The following is a 26,896-nucleotide window of genomic DNA, read 5'->3' as shown; positions in this document are numbered from 1 at the left end:
TGTGTGTGTGTGTGTGTGTGTGTGTGTGTGTGTGTGTGTGTGTGTGTGTATGCATATATACTGTATATATAGATAGATGTAGATACAACAGAGTTTAAAAAGACCCACGTATGGGGTAAATGATAAAGGTGACAATCAAAGGTGCCAAAAAAGGCAAATGTACACAGAAGTGCCTAAATAGTATTCAAACGATTTAAGGAAACATAATATGCATCGAGGTAAAGAAGCATGTAAGGTGGAAGATGGGACGTGGTTACTGTGTTTCCTTTAATAAAGGAAGAGGTTATGAATAAAACCCATAGTTATTGCAGTATTGCAGTCTTACAGTATTTAAAGATAATTGCATAGACAATGGGATATCATGTGATGTCATGCATTTAATAAAAACTTTGATAAGTCAAATGAAATTCACCTCTTTCTGAAACAAAGATATTACGGCCACGTGGCCCAATCAATGCTTACAAAATGCTTCTGCTGACCAGTTAGCCAATAACCACATTCTTTTTATATGATGGTCATCATGAAGATGTTGTGAACAGAGAGACAAGTCCTGTATATCTATGTGGGTTTTGTCCTCCTATTCTACAAAAAAGAAACATTGTGTCTCCCTGCTCTGAGCTGCACCTTCCCTTTACTATTTCTTACTGCAACCAGGATGTGGCTTTGCAGATTGGTTCCCTTCATTCCGAAGATGGGCAGACCTTTCAGTATGTTACTGACTATGTTCTATGTCCATGCATGTCTGCATGCATGCATGAAGATGCTTTTAAGCATGTGTGTGTGTGTGTGTGTGTGTGTGTGTGTGTGTGTGTGTGTGTATGTGTGTGTGTGTGTGTCTGTGTGCACGTGTGTGCACGTGTGTGCGTGTGTCTGTGTGTGTGTCTGTGTGTTTTCCTGTGGGGCATAAGTTATTTTCTGGATCTGGTCATGCAGTAAGAGTGGATTGCAAGGCTGTCACTTGGTCACTCTCAAAGCATTCTTCCAGCTTGCTTGATGACTGAGTGAATGGCTTGACACTGTATAAATCCATGGTGTACTTTGTTCCACTCTCCAGGCTAGCTTTGCACAGTGTAGTCAAGCTGGGTGAGTTTGGTGACCCTGTAAGTAAAATCTCTGTTTTAGAGCTCATGAGGTTGAAGCTGGAATCCCTGACATCAAAAACTCTAAAAATGTTTTACTGCAAGCATTTTTGTGTGAGACTCATGAAGGTAAGCCCACTGCAACCAAACGAGGGGGGACACGCCAGGCACATCCTGAACTTAAATATACCTACTGTGTGGTTAATCAACAGCAGAGAAAGGGGAATTCCCAGTATCAGTGAAATTCTCTTCAGTAAAACATTTTTGTTTAAATGACAGTTGCAGAAACTTGATCTATTGATAGGCTCCCTTTGGAATTCAGGTCTAAATTTCATCCATTATCTGTAGAGTTTGCATAGTCTACCCATGTTACTGTATGTTTCTTTTGTCTGCTTTGGATGCCTCCAACCTTACACAAACATGCTGGTTGATTGTCTGTCTAAACTGTTTATGAGCATTAAATTTACCTTTTCTTGTTGCCTAGATCATGGCTGAAAATGGTCCGAGACAGATCAGTTTACTTACATTGCTGACAAATAAATATATTAAATTGAAATATGGAAGATAACAGCAAATGTTACTAGTATTTTACTAGAGAATGAACAGGACACATTCAATGAGCAGTAAGTGCTAGAAGGACAGTCTTACCTGGAAACAGCACTAGTAGTACTTCTGTACCATTGAAGTCCCCTTTCCAAGAGCAGACGCCTTGAGCAGTCAATGTCATGAGAAGAACATTCAAGGGAACATCCAGGGGTAGGAAAATGAGTATATGAGTGTTGGGAAACCCAAACTCCAAAAAGTAGCACACATTTTTGTTTTCATCCTATCCCTACTACAATTGGCAAAAATACTTCCAAAAACTAAAAACTACTAAAGCTGCCCCAGACAACTTTCCAGGTGAATATCTTAAATTTGCAGCAGATGACATTCGCTATCCCATCTCAGTCCTATTAAATAGATCTATTCAACCCTACTCTCCTCAAACAAAGTTGCATTCTGCAGACAAATCACTACTGGCAATAACCAAATCCGATGCTAGTGAGCCCCTCTACTGTAACAATGTTGCTAAGTCACTGAACCTTACCCCCCCCCCATACATAAAATAATGCAAAATGTAAAATCTTTCAAAGAGCACCTAAAAACTCACCTAATGGCTAACTGGCACTGCCCCTGTATGTCACCCAGTTCAACTCACTCAACCCATTTTTAGCACTCCAAAAAATCTGTAGCAGCTGACCATTTTCTCTCTTCACCTCTACCCAACTTCTACCCACCTATACAACCTCTCATCTACTGCACAAAAATGTACACTTAATTATGCAATAGTGTCTTCTGCTAATATGTTTTCTTGTACTATAGCTTTTCTCTTTTTCCTAAATATGTTTGTATTACTAGGAACTGTTGATGTCTTTATTTGTAACTGTGTATGTATCTTTTTTGCATTAACTAAGACCTGTTGGTATCTTTCTTTATAACTGTGTATGAATTTGTTTTGTTTGTTTTGACTAACACATGTTCCTTTATAACTGTGTACTTAATTTTTCGTGTGTGTAATAGTATGTAAAATCTGGAATTTTTTTCTTCCCAGGCCTCTACTGAAAGCTTTTTTTTTTTTGTCAAAACCAGACTGACTTTCCCAATAAAAAAAGACAAATAATAAATAAATAAGTGCATCTTATTAGGGAAATTGGTTATTGCTACAAGTAGGATCACCCCTGTAAAAAGTAAGTGCTGGATGCAGTATCCTTCCATGCAATTGACAGAGATGGGAGCTGTATCCCATTTGGCAAAGATAGTGTTGGGAAGAGTGTCTCACCAGGGAATGGTCAATATTGGGGCAGGATTCCACTTGGGAAAAGAGAGTGCTGGGAGGAGTATTGTAGAAGGAAATGGTCAGTAATGGAAACAAAATCTTTCCTGGGAGAAGTGAGGGCTAGAATCAGTGTTCTAATGAGGGCTAGATACAGTGCTGGGAGCAGTATCCCACCTGAGCAAAGTGAGTGTTGGATATAATACCCTTTCAGGTAATTGTCAGAGCTGGGAGCGGTACCCCACCTAACAAACGAGTATTTTACTAAGGAATGGTCAACACTGAGAGTAGGAACCCAGTTGTAAAAAGCAAGGGAACAGAATTTTACTTTAGGAAAAATGAACATTGAAACCTGTAAGAGTGTGAGGCTAAAAGTTCAACATACAGGTGGAAACAGTCATGACACACATGGCAGTGAGGAAACCATTGTGAGAGTTTTATGTAAGCCTGATTTATCAGCAGCAGTAAGCACCAGAAGGGCAAAATTGAAAAGAAAAAATAAATGATAAAAGTTCTAGGTTATAAGACGTCAAAAGGGCTCAGTGGTTCACAGCAAGAAGTAATCAGTTCAGGCATACAGAGCAGGTAGTGAACCCAGCAAGTTGTGCAGAGCATTCAAATAAGCTGAATGTTGTTAACTCTATTTGTAATACGGACTGTAGCACTTATAACAGCTGGACTCAGGGCTCATTTACAAGCTGTTAAGCTTCACAGGTAAATAGTAGAAAATTAGTTTGCAGACCTTTACAGGCCAAGTTAATACAGTGGATATAAAAAGTTTACACACCCCTGTTAAAATGCCAGGTTTTTGTGATATAAAACAACGAGACCACAATAAATCATTTCAAAACTTTTCCCACCTTTAATGTGACCTACAACCTGTACAATTCAATTGAAAAACAAATCTGTTAGGGGAAAAAATATAAAAAATTAAAAAATGTATGATAAGGTGGTTGCATAAGTGTGCACACCCTTAAACTAATAGTTTGTTGAAGTATCTTTTGATTTAATTACAGCATTCAATCTTTTTGGGTACACATCTTCCATCAATTAAAGAGACTCTGATTAACCCCAAATAAAGTTCAGCTGCCTTAGTAGGATTTTCCTGACATTTACTCAGTTGCCTGCTACAGCAAAAGCCATGGTTTGCAGAGAGCTTACAAAGCACCAAAGGGATCTCATTGTTGAAAAGTATCAGTCAGAAGAAGGGTACAATAAAATTTCCACAGCATTAGATATACCATGGAACACAGTGAAACAGTCATCAAAAAGTGGAGAAAATATGGGACAACAGTGACATTACAAAGAACTGGATGTCCCTCCAAAACTGATGGAAAGACAAGACGAAAACTGGTTAGGGAGGCTGCCTAGAGACCTACAGCAACACTGATGGAGCTGCAGGAATTTCTGGCAAGTACTGGTTGTATACTACATGTGAAAACAATCCCCCGTATTCTCCATATGTCTGGGCTATGGGGTGGGGTTGCAAGATGGAAGCCTTTTCTTCCACAGAAAAGCATCCAGACCTGGCTAAAATTTGCAAAACAATACATCAAGTCTCACAAAAGCATATGGGAAAATGTGTTATGGTCTGATGAGACCAAGGTTGAACTTTTTGGCCACAATTCCAAAAGGTATGTTTGTTGCAAAAACAACACTTTGCATCACCAAAAGAACACCATCCCTATGGTGAAGCATGGTGGTGGCAGTATCGTGTGTTGGGGTTGCTATTCTTCAGCTGGAACTGGGGCTTTAGTCAAGGGGGAGGGAATTATGAACAGTTCCAAATACCAGTCACTTTTGGCCCAAAACCTTCAGGCATCTGCTAAAAAGTTGAAGATGAAGAGGAATTTCACCTTTCAACATGACAATGTCCCCAAACATACATCCAAATCAACAAAAGAATGGCTTCACCAAAAGAAAATTAAAGTTTTGGAATGGCCCAGCCAGAGTCCAGACCTAAATCCAACAGAAAATCTGTGATGTGACCTGACGAGGGCTGTGCACAAGAGATACCCTCGCAATCTGACAGATTTGGAGTGCTTTTGCAATTGAGTGGGCAAATATTGCCAAGTCAGGATGTGCCATGCTGATAGACTCCTACCCAAGAAGACCGAATGTTGTAATTAAATCAAAAGGTGCTTCAACAAAGTATTAGTTTAAGGGTTTGCACATTTATGCAATCAGCTTATTGCACATTTTTTATTTTTTATATTTTTTCCTCTAGATGGCCACGGTGGTGTAGCGTTTAGCATTGTCACCTCACAGCAAGAGACTTTCTGGTTTGATTCTCAACTGGAGCACCTTCTGTGCAGTGTCTGCATGTCCTCGCTGTGATCAAGTGATGTTTAAAGACATGCAGGTAGGTGCATGCATGAATGGGTGTGTCTTCTTTAAAGGTTGGGCGCCGGTCTGGCAACTTGGCACTGTAAAAAATCCACCACCAAGCATAAGCGGAACTGTGATCCACTGTGGTGACTCCTAACTGGGAAAAGCCGAAAGACATTGCTTTTATATTTTTCCCCTAACAGATTTGTTTGTTTTTCAATTGAATTGTACAGGTTATAGCTCACATTAAAGAAGTTTAGAAATGATTTATTGTGGTCTTGTTGTTTTATATCACAAAAACCTGGCATTTTAACAGGGGAGTGTAAACTTTTTATATCCATAAGATATATATATATATATATATATATATATATATATATATATATATATATGTGTGTGTGTGTGTGTGTGTGTGTGTGTGTGTGTGTGTGTGTGTGTGTATTCAATAGATCCCTCTAGCCTCAAGAAGGGCACATCAGTCTGTGCTAGAAATAGTGCTCCATTATTAAGCTGTAGGCCAGGAGTGGATTTTGCTGTGCACATTTACCCATTATGTAATGAAACTCTAATGAGATGGTATAGTCTGAGTATTCAGCATCAGTATAACTGTAATATATGTCATCATGATTGTCATCGTCCCCCTTTTCTCTCATTTCTGCATGGGGTCGGGGTGTCACATCAACATTACTCATTATGACTAAATCACCTAGAGCCAATGTTTACACCAAAGGAGTAGCTAGCATGTAGTTAGTATCCCATTAAATACTCAGTACCCATAAGGCTTTGTGTCTGCAGTGTATCACAACGTCTTCTGATATCATTAGCTCTCTGCCCTTTTAGTAAATGGCTGAGATGCAGTCATATGGCACCAGGCATTTCTTTATTGTCATGCTTGCAGAGTAGTCAGAGACATTATTGAAAAGAACCCAAACAATATTGCCTAGCAGCAAAAATGGTTTGGAGCAACTGCAGGCAGTCCTGGTAATCTGCTGCTTCTACTTTACCTACAGTTTGCATGAATAAAGAGGTGAAAAAGCTGGAACTGTCAATCATGCTACACATTTGCAACTGCTGAATGGACTAACTAAAAGAAAAAAAAATGACATAGAACTGCACTAAACCAAGACACGTTCAAAAATAAAAAGGCGATGCTTTACTGCAGAATTCCTTAATACAGGGGCAAAACAAGCAAAACTTGCAGAAATAATGAAACACAATGACAGAAATGCCAAAGATTCACACCAGAAGCTTCTCTGACAACAATACCACTACGCTTTTTGTTTACAATGCCAAATACTGCACATCTCAGTAAATAACACAAAGCCGCCATTACACTTTGAAAGCAGTGGAATTCGTCATTGTGGCAGCCATTTTCTAGCTGAGAAAAGAAGAGCAGAAAAAACAGAACCCAAAAGTGGAATCACTTGGGATGCGACCATCCAAGTAGTGAACTAATTTCATATTGTAAAATAAATAAAAAAAATGACAATGACCATTTTCATTGTATCCAAGAGCTTCTTCAGACTTCATTCCAAATGCAAAGATAAGTAGATGCAAGAACAGACACAGGACTAATAACAGCCACTTAGACCTTTTGTTTCTGAACAGGGAACTCCAATATCAAGCCCCTTGCAATTTTTGTTTTATTTTATTTTTAAGGAACTATTAAAACTCTTCCTTCTTTTTACTGGATTCCATGCATTTCATTTTAAAAATCAAGGACCTGAATATTGTTGTAAGCGATGTACTGGCCACATTAGATGTTGATTCTTTGTACTTTGTTATTCATCATACCTTAAGCCTGGAGAAGATTAAGTATATATTAATGCAATCACTTACATTTGAAGAAAAGAAGTGGCTTCCCAATGTGTTTGTGAGGAAATACTGCCAGAAAATGAATCACATTTCTTGGTCATGTGTTATATCAAGTAAGTGGCATTGTTATTGGCACCTACAGATTCATAGCTGTGTACTAGGCTAACAACCACTGGGGCCTTTTTAAGCTTCACAGGGATTGAGAACCTGTTCTACAGAAAGATTATGTTCTGGGATGCATACCTGTCTCTCCATCAGGTCCTATTTATATCACAGACAAGGTTTACATCTTTAGAAAGGGAAAGTCATGTGCTGTTTATTTTGCGGATATGCAGGAGGTCCAATAGAGTGAAGTTTGAAGATGCCTTGTATGCCAGGCATTGATTTTCCATAAACAGCCTGTAGGAGAGAATACAGTGATGGACAGGGATTTGAGGATGTCTGCACAGAACATAATATTTTAGTGAGGAATCTCTTTGGGTGTACCAATTGTTGGATGTGCCTAGGTAGGTACATACCAACGGGGGCATTGTACTCAATGATAGGTCTGATAAGTACAGAATATAGTGGAACAATGACCTTCTTGGACCTAGATGTCATGTCTTTCTTTATAAGTTAAGTAACATGGAATGATGTCCTCACATATGATGGTCAAAGACTAGGTCACTGTCTATGCTCGTCCCGAAGTCCCTAACTACTGGGTCAACTCTTAGGGGTGTGTTGTTTATATGGTAGTTACTGGGGTGGGGGGTCCAACTTCCTAAAGGATGCTATTATGCATTTCTTGGCATTTAGATTTAGTCCATAGCTCTCACACCTGTTATTTGTCTTTGTCAGCCCTTCTTGGAGTGGGGGATTCTATGACTGCTTCTAATTTGCAATCATCTGCAAATTTGGCTAGTCAGAGGCTCTTGACACTGGTCTTCACTTCAGTGAAATAGATGCCAAAAAACAGTGGTCCCAGGACAAATTGCCAAGAGACTCTGCTGGTGACTGGCCTCTTTGTACAGGTGGACTCCACAATTCTAACTTTCTGAGTCCTGACTGTGAGTCAGTTCGTTATCAACTAGGAAACATAAAGGTTTATACCTAATGTTTTGAGTTTTTGAACAATACCCGAGTAAGGTATTGTGTAAAATGAATTGTCCAGGGCAAGGTAGGTAGTGCAAACTGTTTTGTCTGTGTCCATTGCTTTGGTGATCATTAAAGGAAATCCATCAAGTTGAGTAGGCATTAACTGTCCTTGATGAAACCAGCTTAGTCTCCGTCCGGCATCTTGAAGGTTCTTATGTCATTAGTGATCTTTTCTGTGGTAATTTGGTAATTCTTTCCAAAGACTAGTGAGTCTTATGGGTCTGTAGTTTCCAATGTTTGTAGATGGCCTGTCTTTGTGTAGAGGGATGACAGTTGCTATTCTCTGTTCATGATGCATGATGGCTTTTTGGAAGCTACAGTTAAATCATGATCCCACAGAGCATGATAGGTCATATTTCATGCTATTTAGAAGGCAGCCTGGGATATTGTCGGGGCCCATTGATGCAGTGTACTTAACCTTAGTGAGAGAGAGAGAGAGAGATCATTGAGGTCTTGTTCCCTAGGGATAGCTGGGGGAAGTTATATTTGATGGTATTTCGTTAGGGATGGCTGTGGGGAGAGAGGGGTAATGTTGGAGCTGAATTTGCCTGCCAGTAGGTTTACTGTATCTTTTGGCTCACTGTAGGTGGCTCCATTAACAATGCAGTTTGTACACAATTGTGTATTGCCTTTGAGGTTGCAAAACCAGCTAAAGAATGTCTTGTTGTAGTCCTTGGTCTGGGAGGACAGATTTACCTCACATCCATCTTTTGTAGACTTTATTTGTCCTCTGACTTGTTTGTTAGTTTGATGAGAGCTCTATTATCCTGATGAACACTACACCTCCTAATTTTTGCAAAGATTTGCTTCCTTCTGTTATAAAACAGCCTATTAATGTTTTTAATTTCACCAGGAAGGTTTTTTTTTAGTTAGATCTGTTTTTATTCCTGGTAGATACAGCTGCCACTGTGCAACTATTAAAATGCTTGTATAGGGTTTCTGTAAACAGTTCCATGCAGGCAGCAGTGTTGTCTAGTTTCTGTAAACAGTTCCATGTAGGCAGCAGTGTTGTCTAGGTTTAGTGGGGCTTGATATTTTGCCAGCTTATCACTTAATAGTAGAAAGCCTTAGAGTAGTTTCTCAATGTTCCAGTGTTAGCTTGGGTTCCAGATTTTAGTTTTACTTCATAGAACTTTCTCGTTGTTTGTTCTTACCAGAGACAACATTATACTAGGGGGTGTGCAGCACTCTCCCATATTAGTCAGAACCAGATCCAATATGTTTGCACCCCCTATCAGAGTATTGAAAATATATTCCAGGAAATTTGTGTTTACAAAGACCAGGAATCTCTGTGCCTGAATGTTTGATGTTGCATATGATTCCCAGTTAACAGTGGGATACTTAAAAACAGTGGGGTACTTAAAGTTGCCCATTAATATAGTATTCTCTTGGATGTTGAGTACCTCCAATAAGCTTAAATATATTATGGGTTTTTTGAGTTATACAAGGGGACCTATAGTTTCTAAACAAGTGGTATAGGAGTTTGCCTATGGAAATTTGCATCATCCTGTTTGAACATCCTTGAGGTATATTTATTTTTGATGTAAATCAAGACACCTCCACCTTTAGTCCCTGCCTCTGTAGTAGCTGGTTTAAATGTGTGGAAGGCATTTAGACATATTAGTCATCTGACTTTTCTTGCTTTTACATAATGTACTAGTCTGAAAATGTTTTGGTACTACAAAGAGAAAAAAAAACACTCACTGTCTTTTTTTGGAAGGTTGTTGCCATCTTGTGTGTTTCTACTTTTGATGGCTGAGTACAGCACAGACGTACAAATGTCATATTTCTTATAGGTTCATAGAATCATAGGTGTGTACTAGGCTAATGGCCCTGGAGTCTTTAATAAGCCTAGCCCATAGGATTACCCTGGCATCATGCCACCCAACCTTAGTTCCCAGTGCCTCTGTCGAGTAAGGCCACTGGAGTAATCCCTGGGGTGAATTTTCTATTTCCCATCCACTCATCAAGATTTCTCTTGAATAGGGCCAGTGAGGTGCTCTGCTTGACATGTATGGGAAGTCTATTCCATAGCATTGGCAGTCTCTGGGTTATGAACCTGTCCCTCCAGCATGTTCTGTTGGTTGTAATGAGGTTGAGGTCTCTGGACCGTGTGGTGTGGAGGGATTGGGATTTCTTTAGATATAGCATTTCTCATATAGCTGGGTCAGACATGGATTTGTAAGTCAAGCAGAGATCACCTCTAATTAGGCAATATGAGACAGAGATTAGTTGGAGTTTTTTTAGTCTGTCCATATAGGACAAATGTTTAAGGCCTAGGATCCTCTTTGTGAGGTACTTTTGCAGCTTCTCCAGTTGTTGCAGGTGTTTAGTGAGGTACATGCCAAATGGGGCATTGTACTCAGTGATTGGCCAAATGAGGGAAGAGTAGAGGGAGACAATGACCTCTTTCTTCCTGGATGCAAAACCCTCAGTAATGAGATGTGCCACATAGAAGGACTTTCTGACCACAGTGGCAATGTGGTGGTCAAAAGAGAGGTTACTGTGTTCCCAGATCTCTTATAACCCCTTCTGTGTTCAAGGGACTACCATCAATGTGATAATTCATGGGAACTGGGTTTTTCCAAAGGGGATGATGACACATTTTTTGGCATTGAGCTTAAGGCCATGGTTCTGACACCAGTAGTTGGTCTCAGTGAGGCCTTTCTGTAGGATGTCAACATCACTTGGAGAGGTAATAATAGCTCCCAACTTGCAATCATCTGCAAACTTTGTCAGCCAGAGACCCTTTGCTTTGGCCTGGATTTCAGGGAAGTAGATACCAAACAGGAAAGGACCCAGGACTGAACCCTGTAGGACTCCACTCGTGACTGGTTGGCAGTCTGACTTGCAGTCAGCTACTTTCACACTGTGAGTTTTACCTGTGAGCCAGTTTGCAATCTACCTAGTGATATAGGGGTTGATGCCAGGCTTAGTGAGTTTTTCTATGATTCCTGAGTGGGAAATGGTATCAAAGGCCTTGGCCAGATCAAGGTAGGCTGTATGAACCACCTTGCTTCATCCACAGCTCTGTTGACTGACACAAAGAAGTTGACCAAGTTGAGCAGGCATGATCTACCCTTCACAAAACCAAACTGTGTGGGATCCAGAGTTTGGAGATTCCCTATTTCCTTGTTTATTAGGTCCATGATGATGCGTTCCATAACTTTGCATATCAGACTCATCAGGCTAATGGGGCAATAGTTCCCAGGGTCTGTAGTCGCTCCTCCTTTGTGGAGAGGCATGACTGTAACAGTGCTCCATTCGATAGGGACAAAGCCAGAGGTGTGGCTGTGACTGAACAGGGGACACAGGTGAGCTGCCAGTTCACTCTGTAGTTCATGTAGAACACAGCCAGGGATATTGTCAGGTCCCATAGAAGCTGTATTCTTGGCCTTGGACAGTGCTGTTTTAACCTGTGCAGCAGTACTGGGTGTCTGGCAATCTACTGGTATTGTGACTGGTCCCTTGGGGGGGGTAAAATTGGCACTGAATCTGTCGGCCAGTATATTGGCAATATCTTTTGGCTCAGTATAGGAGGTACCATTGTGCAGTAGCTCAGAGCAAATCTGGGTATTGCCATGGAAATTCTTTACATAACCATAGAAGGCCTTGTGGTTGTCTTTACTATCTGCTACAATTCTGTTTTCATAGCTAGCTTTAGAGGATTTGATGAGGGATCTCAACTTTTTGTTGAGGCTGATAGGGGAGTTTTTCCAGTCTTGGGAGTTCACCTTATTCTGCATTGGTTTCCTCCTTCTGTTGTAGAGGTTTTTATGGCAGTGGACCACCAGATTGGCTTCTTTTTTTGGAGGAGAGCATGTTGGTTCTATTGGGTATGGCGAGATCCATGCATTTGTGTACGTGTTTGTACAGTGCATTAGTGTTTGATTCGGCAGCGGTGCAACTGATCTCTATTTGCATGGGTGCCATGTTTTTAGGAGCCCAAAGTTAGCTTTGGAGAAGTTTTTCATGGTGGTTACCTTTGTGGGGGTGGTGGGGATGGTGGGAGGGATGTGGATTTCCAAGGTGATTAGTTTGTGGTTGGATCTACCAGGGAGGAGTTGACTATTGGTGTAGAGCAATAGTCACCCATGTTAGTAATGACCAGGTGAAGGATGTTGCTACCTCTAGTGAGGGGAAAGAATGAGCTGGTCCAGGGCATTGGAATTAATGAATTCCAGAAAGCATTGTGCAAGTGTATTGGTACATGAGTAGTTTTCCCAGTTAATGGAGGGGTAGTTGAAGTTGCCCAGTATGAGAGTGTTAGGTTGGACCTTAATATTCTCCAGGGTGCTTAGGAATGTGGAGTGTGAGTCTTGGGACACGGTTGGGGACCTATAGCAGGCTATGACCTGAAATCACTTTCTTACCCAATATTAGCTGCACCTGAAGTATCTCAGATGCGTTTTGTTGGGCTACCAGTCTGGAGGTATGCACATACTTTATGAATATGGAAACACCACTGCCTCTGGAGTTTCAGTCCAAGTTCTGGGGCCGAACGGTGTGAAATGAGTTATAGCCTGGTAGTACAGGGAGTACTTCTGCTTCTTTGAACCAGGTCTCTATTATTACACAAATCTCAATGTTCTCCATTTTAAGGAGTGCTTCGAGCGAGTGCATTTTGAGATTTAGACTTCTAGCACTGAGCAGCATGACCCTCAGATTGCATTTGTTTATAGCTGTTACAGTGGTAATTTGGTCTTTGGAACATCATCTAAAAAAGGCACTATAGGGGTGGCAAGAGCCTTGGCCAGTATCAGGAAGACCAAGGGTGACAGATGCAGGCCATCACTGGCAAAGCATTGAGGTCTGTCATTCATGTCATTCTAGGCAGACAGATACTGGATCCCCTTAGAATGACACTAGAAACTTAGCCAATTGGACTAGACTTGTTACAGGAAAGGCAGGAAACAAGCTTAGATTTTTTTTTACAGAAAAACAGCTAAAACAGCACTAAAAACAATTCAAGTGCAGTGCAAGCTAGCACACTTGAGTGTGAGGCAGTATTAAAGCAAGTACAGTTTAAATAAATGCAATTTATTCAATACAACTCTGAACAGTTAAAAGTGTCAAAAATATACTTAACAGCTGAGAAGCACACTCAGTCAGAACATAGGGAGATTGTAGCAAAGTTTTTTTTTTTTTTTGTAAAGTGGAAAGGGAGAAAGGAGGAGCAGAAGATAATTCAAGGTTAAGAGCCTAAGTGGGTTGGCCTTCTCAAATGCTCTCTTTGTATTACGAAGAATGAGCTAATGACACTAGACTGAGAGGAGTGTCCCACATCAAATTTACAGTAGGGGCGGGCAACTGCAAAGCCACCAAGTATAAGAACAGCATACCAATAAGGACGGTGGGTGGGAAACTAAACCAGTTATATGACACACTCCTTGGCAGGAAATCAGAACAAAGAAACACAAACAGATATTTAACAAGTGGAGAAAATTTCCAGTTAATACCTCACACACAGTGAAACTAGCTAGAAATGTTTTACAAACAGTGTGACAGTAAAAACCTTATTTATCAGGCCCTGTGAGGCAAAAAATTTTTGTGCAACCATGCAGATTAGTTTATAGCTATAACATACAGTAAAAAGTATGTAGCAGACAATAAACGTGCTATAAATATCTAAAGCAATAACTAGTAAAAATAAGCAAAAAACAGGATACTTCATCTTGCTGGGGATGAAGCAAAGAAAGTAATGATTTAATCTTACTAAAGAGAGCTGACTGACTTAGCAGTCATAAAAGAAAGATTCAAATGGTACTGTGATTTATTTTCTACCATATATCAAAGGTCGCATGTGTATTGATGTGCACATGACTGCGATAAGACACTGAGTTAAGGAATGAGAGTTAGTTTGACTGTATTATTCATTACTCAGAAAAAGAATTACTTGTGACATAGAAAATAAACTGAGAAGCACATTTTGTTGAAATAAATTTAATATACGATAAAGTTGTGAAAAAAGCAAGTACTGAAGTGAGGGAACTTACAGGAAACATGGACTGGTGTAGGATTAAACTGAGGCAAAAAGGTAAAATGAAGAAAAAAAAGATCTGTTGCTGGATGCACTAATGCAAAACAGTGCAGAAACCACAAGGTAGTGAACAGCAGGAAGCAAAGCCATGACAGACTAGCAGAAATGAAGGGGGATAAGTTGACCAGATGCTCATCAGGTGTGATTACAATCATAGGTACAAGTCTTGTCATACTTTTAATAAATAATGCAAAAAACTTACTGAATAATTTTTAAAACTGTGTAAATTAAAGAAAACTATTGAGGAGAGAAAGGTTTTGCATCTAATTGATGCAAATAGAAATTCAGATAGTTCAGTCACTAAATAAAATGCAGGCATAATTTGTTTCTGAATCTGATTGATGTGTATGCCACAAATACTGTAACTTCAGAAAGTCAGGTGTACATTAGTATTGCCTAAAAGAAATCACTCGACTTTAAAACTGTGTTTTAACAGCAAAACATCTATTTTGCCTTAGCCAGTGGCAGCCTATGTACATTTAGTGGCTCAGGTGCTTGACAGTGCAGGCAGAACAGGATGGGTGTGTCTATCCATGGTGGAGTACAGTGCATAGCCATATGTATACTGAATAGGTCCCCTTGGATGAGGGACTAGAATACAAATATGCAGCATGGGGATGTGCTTCAGGCTGACCAAGCCAATGATACGTGGCAGCCTTCAAAATGGTTGCTCAGTAGCATGCCTTTGGATAGAGAAGGCATTATGAGCCATCAACAATTTGATCTCCCCTTCTACTGTCTGGGTTGAGTTAGGCCATAACATACTACCTCACTGCCAGGATACTGGTGATGGTACAAAGCACCCACATGGACAGCTTCCCCCCAGCAGTTTTCACCCTAATACTGGGAGAAATCCCTGGGTTAAGGAACCTGATTAAAGCAAATGAATAGATATATGTGTGTGGGAAGATACTTGAATGCCAGAATGCATGCGGGTAAAATTACATTGAAAAAGAGAGTGTTAATAATAAACTTGGTACTGGTACAGAATTTAATATCTTGACAAACAATGCATTCAATGATTTCAGTTTGCAAGCATACCTATCGATTGTTCAGATTTTCACAGAATCTCCAGATTTTTTTCTCATATTATTTGGTCTTTTTTTATTATTCAATTGTAGTTTTATGGCAACTTATTGAAGACTAAAGTCAGAAAATAATGAAGGATGTTTGAGATTCAGACTTCATACCCTTCAGAAAATTCATGCTAATGCAGAACCTGTCATTCTATCAACTTTTTAAGTTTGTAAGAGCAATATTTAAAATTTCTCCTATTTTTGGGCCTTTGTTCCCGCATTATGTATAACTTTGTCCAGATTTTTCTGCTCTAAGAAGTTGAAAGGTATGTTTACAAGGCTAAGAAAAGGCTCTGAATTTGCATTATAGATTTATTTTAGGCATACGCTAATACTGATGTGTTAAAAGAACGGTGTTGTACTGTAAAAATGGGTATTGCAACCTTTTATTTTAAATTGCATCACAACAACTCATTTTATTGGGATGAATGAGTTATGAACAACTACATGTGACTCAATGTATATACAGTTTGTAGTTGCAGACTTAGACCACTAGTGAAAGCAATTATTCTGAAATTTATAAACCAAAGTCTTGTAGAGCTAAACTGCAGATTTGTGAAAGCAAAAATTCAGATAGTGGTACAGGACATGATTCACAGATTCACAAAATAGCTGATTAGTGTGTGAATGAGGCCAAGCATCTGACTTGTTCAAACATTGCAGTCGCAAAGCAAACTCAGTGCAATCAGGAAAGCTGTAAAGAATAAAACAAACAAAAATGAATGTCTCATATTTTTGAAAGTCGTGTTGATGTGCTCACAACACTTGGTTGCATTCTGGGTCAGTATAACTTTAAATGAAAGAGATTTCACTAGTTGTAAATGCACCAAGAGCATTTCATGTTCATTAATGCAAATAAGTGAGAAAAAGTTAAAGCATATGGAGCTTTTTAAGTGTGATAGCAAAAGAAGCTTTAATAAGCCTATGGCTGAACAGTATGACGACTTTAGTTTAGGCAAAATTAGAATATACATCGCCCCACAAATTCTGATGACATCAACTCTAAGGGAGCATTATAAATGTAAGTCTGTTGTAGAGGATGTGCTCATGATACCTAAAGTTAAATATTTATCATTACCTGATGTTAAGCAAGACTTCTGTGAAAGTAAATTTGATCCAGACAGATAAAAGCTGCATACATTCTGCAATCAATTAAGAAGACAGAGACTACTGAGAATTTCATCTGACATTTCATCAGCACTTAGTCTTTCAAAGGGCTGTCGCGCAGATAACTTGGGGACTAGAAGGTGTTAAGGTATTGTAAAAATCATTGATGGTGTATTGGTTTGGAGTAACACTAAACAATGTGATGACTTCATGAGAAAATTGCTAGAAGGGTTGGAGGAAAGAAATCTGAAGCTGAGCAGGGAGAAATGCCAAATATGTGTGATTATTATTAAATGTATGGAACACGTTTTCTCACATCAGGTGTACAACCTGATCCAGAGAATGCGAGACCTGTAGTTTGAATGTGAAAACACTAGATAAATAAGCTGCATTTATACTTCTTAGTATGATTCTGAAGTTATTCAACGTTTCCTAACTTGTTAAAGTTGTTTTAGGAGGATTGCAGAGGAAAGGCATACAATACATTAGGAACAGGAAAAATAAAAATAAAAATGGTTTGCAATGCTAAAGAAATTACATCCAAAATTTCCAACTCTTTGGAATTATGATGTGGCAAAGCCAATTGTGTTACAAGGGGATGTTGATTAGCCTGGTATCACACGTGTTAGTGCAAGAAGGACAGACACTTGCTTATGGTTCTAGAGAATTGACTGAATCAGCAATGAGATATGCTCAGATTCAAAATAAAAACTTCCAGCTATAGTGTACTGTGTATTGGAGACACGCTAGTTCTGGGACTGACCCTTCTCCGTGTTACAGGATTTTTGTGAAACTTCTACATAATGCTCCTTTACATCTGCAAAGAATTTTGTTGACTAGTATATAAACACGGAATGGAAATGCATTGAGAAGTGCTTGACTAACAGAAAGCAAAAAAGAACTGCTGAATCATGACTTAGAAATGTTGTCAATCATTCCCTACTTATAAGTATGTTATGAAAGGCTACAACAGTTTTTAAGATGTGCACAATTTAATGCATAATTTCTGTTGCTAAGAGACATGGTGATGCCAGGATAATCAGGTAAGAAGAAAAACATTCTGATACAAATAGTGATACACATTTTGTGATGAGATAGGCCATGTACAAGGTCTGCTCTTGAAACCTAACTCAATAATGGTGCCTAATGGGCATATTGACAAAATGTATAAGAAAATACATGAAGAACATTCTGGAATTGTGAAGTGTAAAAAGAAAGCACAAGATGTTAAGTCTTGGCCAGATATTACTTCATCAGATCAAGATTATAGTAAAGAACTGTCAGTGTGCCACTGGCCACGTGTATTTTCAATGAATGTGAGTTTCTGTGGAAGAGAAGTTTACTGTTACTCATGCTGAATCTTTTTTTCAGATTCCCTTCAGAAGCTTGAAGTTTCAAAACTTCAAACTTCAAAAAGCCTTGACCATAAGATCCAAGTTTTGAATCTTCAGACATGACTTGCTACTTACTTGCTTCATTTAAAAGACCATCATTGCCCGATTTGTATTCATTACTGAAAAGTACTGAGATATGATTGTAATGAGAGACACCTCATAGCATATACATCGAATAGTTGTGCTGCAGACATATACAGGATGGTAGAAATCACAATTCTCACATAACAGCACATATAAACATGACTGATACAACAGCTATATAAGTATCAGAAGTCTACAAAGGAAATGAAAAACTACTAGCACATGATCACTAGAAAATACATTTGCATCATTAAAACAAAGTATTATGGGTAATCTATAACTGGTGCATATATAACCAGAGGTCAATCATTGTCAGATGGGCCCTAGGCATGGTAATCAACCAGCCCCACCGACCTGCAACCTTTCCAGTGTTCCATTACTGTCTCTTCCCAGTTACCATAAACCCTATTCAAACTTGTCAGTGTGGATAGTATTTTTCTTTTTTACTCTTATTTTGCTTATAAATATTTGATTTAAAACCTTTAATTCAAGGTTTATAGCACAAACACTGATGGCTTTTTGCTAATAAAACACAGAGTAGCCTACAGGGAATCTTTAAATGCTATAGAATCTAGAAAGGTTACTGTTAAAAATGGATAATTAGTAAGGCATATAAATATTGCATGATATCTATAGGAATCAATCAGAGGAGGTTAGAAAGGATTGAGAAGAGAGATCAGATAAGCAATTCACAAACAAAAAATGGGGTATATGTCTGGCTCCCAAATATGCAAAAAAGTCTAGCAGATTTAGGATCTTTGCCTGGATCTGTTTGCATAGGTATTTTTATACCTGAAGTAGACTCCAAAGATTTGTTTCCTCAGATAGATTGCAAATGTTGGAGTTGTGACAGGGAAAAAAAAAACAACTGGGAACATACTTTTGGGAGTGTAATGTGTTGGCAGACTTTATCAATAATACTTTGTGAGCAAATTGGTGTAACTAAGGAAATTATTTTTTGAGCTGTGATACATATTCTGAATTGCCTAGACATAGTAAGGCCTTGTTGAGTTTAATTCTGGTGGCTGCCCAAAGGCAAGTACTAGAAAATGGAAATCAAAGTCTAAACTAACTGTATTAGACTTAGTGAATATAGTAGCAGAGATAAAACAACTAGAAGTGAGATCTTTCAAAAAAGGTAAGAGGGAATTAAGTAGAGAAAATGGGAATTATGGGAACAATACATACAGAAAAATGTTTTGGAGGAGGAATGGAATGAGGTTTAAGGGAAGGCAGGAGCTGAATGAGCTATATAATGTTTGACTGACAATGACAGGATTATAAGTGATATATAATGTTTGCAAATGAAAATATGTGAATATGGTTTGTTTTAATTTAAATAAATGTTCATTTTTGTTCTGATTAATCATACTTGCATTGATTTCTGTTTCAATCTGTGGTTCTGATTTGTTCCACAGAATATGTACATGAAAGAAACAGTTGTGTTTACTATGTCCATGAAAATGCACTGTAATATTAGAATTGTACTATAAGTGCAAGTTCAGGTGTCCTAAGCAATGACAAAATGAGTAAACCTAAAATTGAAGCCACAGGCCAGATAATTAGCCCCTAGAATAGCTATGTGCTACAGCCTGAGTGCATAAAGAAACATTCCTGGTGGGAATAATGGAAGTGTGATTGTTGAATAAAGCATAGGTAAGTGAGAAATTAACATAACTACTATTTGTGTAGAATAGTTAAGGTGCAAATAATCTAAAGCAAATGTAACAGACCTTTAGAGATGAATATAACCTCCTGACTATATAATACCAAATTCTACAGTTTTTTTATGAAAACGTATGCTGCTTTTGCCATTTTATTTTGTTGTTAAGGATGGCCAATTAATATGTTTCTCAGAGCAGATAACCTCTGCCGTGACAGTCTAAAACCACTGTGCCTTACTACATATGTTATTATGTAGAATACTGACTGTATTTCCAGATTAAATGCACTAAGCATAACTTTTTACTTCCTAGAAATTCAAGTTGTGAAACTGTTCTTGCAAATGGGACAGCTCACACTGAAGATTAAGAAGTGACTATGTAGTAGTACAACCACAATGTAAATAAGAAGTAGCTCCTCTATAGAGGTAAGTTGGTTTTGATTACCCGTAATACCTTGCTGTATGTAAATCACTGCCCACTGCCTACCATGATATAATTTTGTGGATGTGATTATAGAGGGAAAAAACTAGTAAAGAGTGAAACAAAACATCAGGCAGCACATTATAAATTTTATTTATTGCAAAATCACTTGCAACTTTATCATGAGCAGTTCAATGGGAAATTTAATTGTAAAAGAAAGATGCTTTCAAACTTGAGCAGTCCACTTTAAGGACATAAAATTAAAATATTCAGAGTGCCATGAGTTAGTACAGGCTGCAGAAAAGTCTTGTTTAGAAGCAGTCTAGTTTCTGCAGTAGCACTCGTTAAGATATTCAGTCTGGATTTCAGAAGCCAAAGAAGAAGCTGTTGGAATGCTTTGACTAAGGATAGCAAATGCAGCTGTCTGCCACCATAGTTGAGCGTTAGGTCACAGGCCTGTGGCCAGTCTGCCATTTGTCATGGAAGAGCTAACACATAGAGTATTATATCTTCATTTCATTAAATTCTCAAGGTTTAAGGAGCACTGAGTTCTCTAATTATGCTTCTAGAGGAAGGGTACTTAGCATATGGATTGCCATAATCTTCACATATCTAGTACAAATTTACCAGATAAGACAGAAAGATAAAGTTTCAGATCATACTAGAGTTTTTTTGCCACTCTTTGCCCCTTATGCTTGTCAGTCAAAAGTCCCATTCCTCAATAAATCAGCCCATTTGTTCTCCATCCCTGGGGTGTGGGTTGCCTATGAGGTGCAATCATTTAGACAGCCATCATGGGCAGTTCAAGGATTTTTCTTGTTTTTCTTTCAGCAGTAACTGGATGCACCCAACAAGACATCAGGGAGGGAATGTACAATGCATTGTCTGCAGAAGACTTCCCTTCACTGCACAGCGTGTAGTCCTTTCAAGCAACCCTGTCCTTTCCCATACAACATGAGTAATGGTTTCCTCCGGTCTCTGTCATGGAAATTGCAAAATCTAGTGTGCCCCAAATTGCACACAAACCCTTGCTACCCCATCTGGATAGGCAAGTGGGCTTGAACCCTTTATTCCCTTCTCTGTGCCTGCTGCTCAAGTTCATGGGCCACTAACTGAACTCTGGACCCCCTGAGTCACAGTCAGGGCCCCCTCCATCTGCACCATGGAGTCAGGCTTTCACTCAAGTATTGGATGCTGAGAAGTGGCGGGATGGGTGAGTGGGCCTAAAACTCAAGTTGTGATAAAAATTGAGAAGGGAGTTTTGCAGGCGATGACAGACTTTGGAATGTTTGTCAGTCAGTCTGTCTGTCAGTCTATCTACACTCATTGCATCATTTCTTCTCGATAACCTTGTAAATTATATTAGAGAGGAGACTACTATATTATTTCTTTAAATGCCACTTTTTCCCCTAGGATTTTAGTAAAGGAACTCAAATATGAATGGACCATCATTTTTCAGTATGCTCCACATTTCCACTTTTATATGTCAAAATGACATGTTTACATGTAGTTGATATGGTCCTTATGAAACTGAGATGCAGACAAACTAGGCTGTAATTTAAGATGCTATTCAGTGTCTAAGGAAGTCATCTTGTTTAATCTTAAACAGCAGTCACTTCTGAATTTGAAATGTTCTTAAATCAGAAGTATAACAGCAGCAGCTTCAATGAACAGCATGTGTAGCATTAGCCGTAGACAATGTGGCATCAGTTACAGGTTTGCAAAAAATGTAACAATAGTGCAAGTAATGTCCTCTGTAACTATGTGCACTTAGAGTACCCTCAATGTAACAGTAGTGCATGTAATGTCCTCTGTAACTGTGTGTGCTTGGAGTGTCCTCAGTGTAACAGTAGTGCAAGTAATGTCCCCTGTAACTGTGGGTGCTTGGAGTGTCCTCAGTGTAACAGTAGTGCAAGTAATGTCCTCTGTAACTGTGTGTGCTTGGAGTGTCCTCAGTAACTTTGTGCACTTGGGGTGTCTTCAATGCAACAATAGTGCAAGTAAGGTCCTCTGTCACTGTGTGTACTTGGAGTGTCCTCAATGTAAGAATAGTGCAGGTAATGTCCTCAGTAACTTTGTGCACTTGGGGTGTCCTCAGTGTAACAATATTGCAAATCATGTCTTCTGTAATGGTGTGTACTTGGACTGTCCTCATACCTCTCAACCTCTTAGAGAAAGAAATCTGGACAAAGCCATAAATAATGGGGGACAAAGGCCCAAAAATAGGGACACTTTTTAAATATTGCTCTCACAAACTTAGAAAGTTGATAGCATAGCAGACTGTGTGTTAGCATGAATTTTTCTGATGAGTATGAATTCTGAAACTCAAAAGTCTGTCAATATTTTCTGACTTTAATATTTAACGACTTCCCAGTGATTTGCCAGAAATCCATAATTTTATGAAAATGGACCATAAATATAAGGCAAAAAGCGGGACATTCTGCAAGAATCTGTAGAGTTGAGAGGCATGAGTCCTGTTTCAGAAAAGAACACATATTAAACATTTTGCTAAACTTCAAGAAGAGTGTATGCAACTATGCAATTTTAGAGATTTGCCTTTTAATAAGATACTTTGTTTCAGTTAGTAAATGTTGCACTTGCCCCTATTTTTAAGTTATCCTTTGTGGACTAATCACATGATATCAAAGATATCTCTTCTGGTTAGATAATAGCATTACACTTTTCCATGTGACATGAAATTACTAAAAGAGCATCTATTAATGACAATTTCTCATTAGGTGACATTAATGTATTTCTTGTAATCAGTATTATGGCATTATGCATTGGAGTGACTGTGTTGGAATTTTTATCCAAACTGCATGTGTCTTTCTCTGAGTAATATGCTCAATACTGTTTGTGTTGCACACAGACTTGTTGCATCATTTAGCACATGTGATAGTGCTGTTCTGTGTTATGTTAGTGTTATAAAAGTGGAAACTACAGATCATGACTCATCATTAACAGCTTGTTCTGCACTGACCTCCAGCTAATCATGTAATAAAAGCATGATTTTTACTCATTTCTTACAAAATTAACTGTCAGCCTCATTGATGCCTTTTTACAGATGTTGCCTAAGATTCATGAACAGTTGTGTAAGATGTTTACATGTAAGAGTGATGAGCAGTAGCACCAATCACATATGCATGCTGCTCACCACCCTAACGTAAACACAAGCACATTTTCATGGCCAACATCTGTACTGGCAGCCATGAAAGTGTGTTGAGTAGCACAAGCACATACAGTAAAACAACAAGCCTGCCTATGCGCAAACGTGTTAAGCGTGCTTGTGCAGACAGCAGGAAGAGATACGGAGGGCAAAAAATGCAAGCTGTACCAGGCAGGAAAGTACAATGTGGACATAAATGAAACAGATGACTACAAAAATAAGTAGGAAGGGATGGTAAATGGAAAGAGCAACTACAACTGATGGCTTACCAGGCAGAAAAAGTATACTGAGGCCAATGTGCTTAGAAATCAAAAACATGTTTACAAAATTATGTAAGAGGGGAGGGCTAATGTTCAAACTGTGGTAAGATAATTGATTTAAAGGTACTTATGCCATAAAGACAATTTTGTAATAATAACATTGTGCCGTATGCATGCCATAATAATTAATTTTGGTCACACTTCCTGAGAAAATATAGTTAAATAGAAGAAGACATGATATTATAGGATGTGACAGTTGCACAAGCTAACATTGAAACAGTGGGGATTACATGAGATATGAATGCCATTAACATGCTGAGTTGAGATGACAGCAAGGACAGTACATACATTATGGCATATTTGCATAGCATACATTTCACTAATATAACATTTTGGAGAATATGAATGGCTCAGAAGCCACAATCTCCTTTTGCAAGAGTTTAACCCATTTGATCAGTGCTAACACTGAGCTGTGTATTAACATTTTACATCACAGAAATAGGCCTAGCACATGTAGGAGGACCACCCTTGAAGGGAATTATGCACTTTAATATTCTTATGGTTTTGCCTCCCATTATGTGGTGTTATAAATGTGAGAGCTGAGTGTGACATAAGTAATACCCCTATCTAAGGCACTCCTGCCTGACACAGTTATTGCGCAGACAGACAAGAACAGATGCAAACACCATACTATGATGTGATGCATTCCACAGAGCTGTGGATTGTCTTCATCTGCCACATGAGGTAGCTATGACTATTGTCACAAACAACTGACATTAATGTGTGAATTTAAAAAAATGATCCCAGATAATGAAATTCATACCAACATGTCAGACTGATGGGGATTAGTTCAATATGTTCATGTGCAACAATTGTGATCAGTCCTATATTGATGTTTCTTGGCCAACAAAGTTTCTCTGTATTTTTGTACACATGCTACTCGAGAACTGGAGCACAATGGTGTACACCTCAGTAATCAATGTATGTGCCACAATAGTGCTCTCACCATGTCATTGGCAGGGCAGATGTCTACTGCCATAAAATCCAAATCTACATTCACATGTGTTGATGCAACATACCGAGGGATAAGACTGATGTGATGTAATGGCTGTTGTGTGACTGATCACAATGCTAGAATTGAACATCAAGCTGCACAACTCCTCCGACTAACACTATGGCAATTAATCTCATGCACTGCAGTGGAACTATTAGAGCTGTTGAACTCCACCTATGTGAAGTCATTAAATCAGCTGCATTTTACATGTTCATAATTTTTATCTGATAAAATGGAGAGGGAGGCCTCTGCCACTCTATACATACACAGTATAATTGGAGAGGATGTAACTCCTGCAGAACAGTTAAGGACACAAATGCTTACAGTCACTGAGTGCCAGCTGGGAACACTTGCTTAAGCATTAAGAAAATCAGTCCTATGGTGGGATCAATGAATGTGCCATGGTATAAGTGCATTGCCAATTGTCATATGTGTGGTTATGTGAAAACATTACATCATGTGTATGAATCAAGGAATATATGTCCCTATAATTACTTAAAAAGATTCTTGCTGTATGCCAGACAACATTGCCTGATGCTAGTTATACCCACCTGTGGCCCCTGATGTTGTCACTGTGGTAGTAGAACAGCAATTCCGTACAATCTGGATATAATCCTGTATTGGAACACATGCCTTACTTAGACAAAAAATATATTACACCATCTCATATCCTCAGTCCGGAGGAGACATCTGACTATAACTGGTAAGGAAGGATGATCTGTTCATGAGGGTGGCATAGTGGTGCAGCGGTTAGCATTGTCACCTCGCATCGAGAGGTTCTGTGGTTTGATTCTCAACTGGGGTGCCTTCTATGCAGAGTCTGTATGTCCTGCCAGCATTTGTGTGGGTTTCCTCCAGGTGCTCCAGCTTCCTCCCGCATTCCAAACACATATGCCTGGAGCATTTCTCCCTGGGCCTCTGCTGAAAATGGGCTCTGTCCCAGTCAGACTTTCCTGGTATGCAAATTAAATAAACAAATGTTAACTAAAGAAGATGACAGCATCAGTCTTAAATAAAGCCTTTCAAAAGGATGTTTAGCATAAACTCTTGTAAGAGGAAACATCTACATATGAACATAGCAGATGTGGTTGACAACACTGTTAACATGTACACTAACTCTAAGCAGTAATGCTGACTTGAACTATATACCTAACATCACGAACTGATGAAGGTTTGCTGAAATACAAGTGAAACTCAAGATTATTTTACAACTGAGACACTGCACATACATTTCAATAGATGACATCACCATTGTGTATTACCTTGATGTTTCTGCTAAAAAGTGGTTAGACAGCACAAGCACACTATATATATATATATATATATATATATATATATATATATATATATATATATATATAATATATATATATATATATATATATATATATATATATATATATATGTGTGTGTGTGTGTGTGCGCGCGCGCGTGCGCACATGTACATGTAAAGCACTCATATATGTATTTGCAGTCTGTTCTGCGCAATAAGAGGAAGAAACACACACTCACAGAAGACAGTCATTCCTGCATTTGAACTCCCTACTTATCTGCTGACACACTCTACATGCAAGTGTAAACACGTTTCACAGGAGTAGTCTGAGTGCATGTGAACCAAACTGCATCATTGAAGAGATAATATTAGCTGTGTCATGCAAATGATTTGCATATGCAAAAATGATTTCAACAGCTATGTGCTATGACTTCAGCAACTATGTGGGATTCTAGATTGTATCACTACTAAAGGGTGTAATTCACACACACGCAGTCAGGAGAATCTCACTGCTGTATTCAAGCTTCCTACTTATGTACTGACACAAACTGCACACAAATGTATTGTACACGTATGCTACAGGAGTAGTCTGAGTGCATGTAAGCCACACTGCATGTTTGAAAGGATAACAGCTGTGTCATGCAAAGGATATGTGTGTTCCAAAATGACTTCCACAGCTATGTGGGATTCTAAATGTTGTCAGTACTAAGAGCTGCAAAACACTCTTGCATCCATTTACATTCATGCACACACAATTAGAAGACCGTCACTGCTATAGTTGATCTCCCTACCTGTCGACTGACAGAATCTACACACCAGTGTGTTATATGCATGCATCACAGGAAAGGTCTGACTTTGGTAGTGTAAGAGTGTATTATTGAAATGATGACCTCATCAGTGTGTTGCAGACAGTATGTGTTTGCTGACAAATTAAAAAGGGGATAAGGGATTGATCTGACCATGTAAGTGTTTCTCACCAGTGGGAGACAAATGAGTACAGTTTGAATTAATCCTACAATGGGCATCTACTATGACAGACACAAGCTGACTATTGTGAGATTAGAACTCTCTACCTATCTAGTTACATGATCTAGAGGAAATAGTACCTAATGCAAGTGCCACCACAAAAGCTTGAATTCTACAGTATGAGAATGCACTTTATAGGAGATGACAATACTGTGTTACAGAC

The sequence above is a fragment of the Protopterus annectens genome, chromosome 8.part0 (genome assembly GCF_019279795.1).
Source record: "Protopterus annectens isolate FY-2018-M chromosome 8.part0, PAN1.0, whole genome shotgun sequence".
In the NCBI taxonomy this organism is placed as follows: Eukaryota; Metazoa; Chordata; order Ceratodontiformes; family Protopteridae; genus Protopterus; species Protopterus annectens.
The sequence above is the reverse complement of the archived record's forward strand: the minus strand, read 5'-3'. Positions refer to the sequence as shown.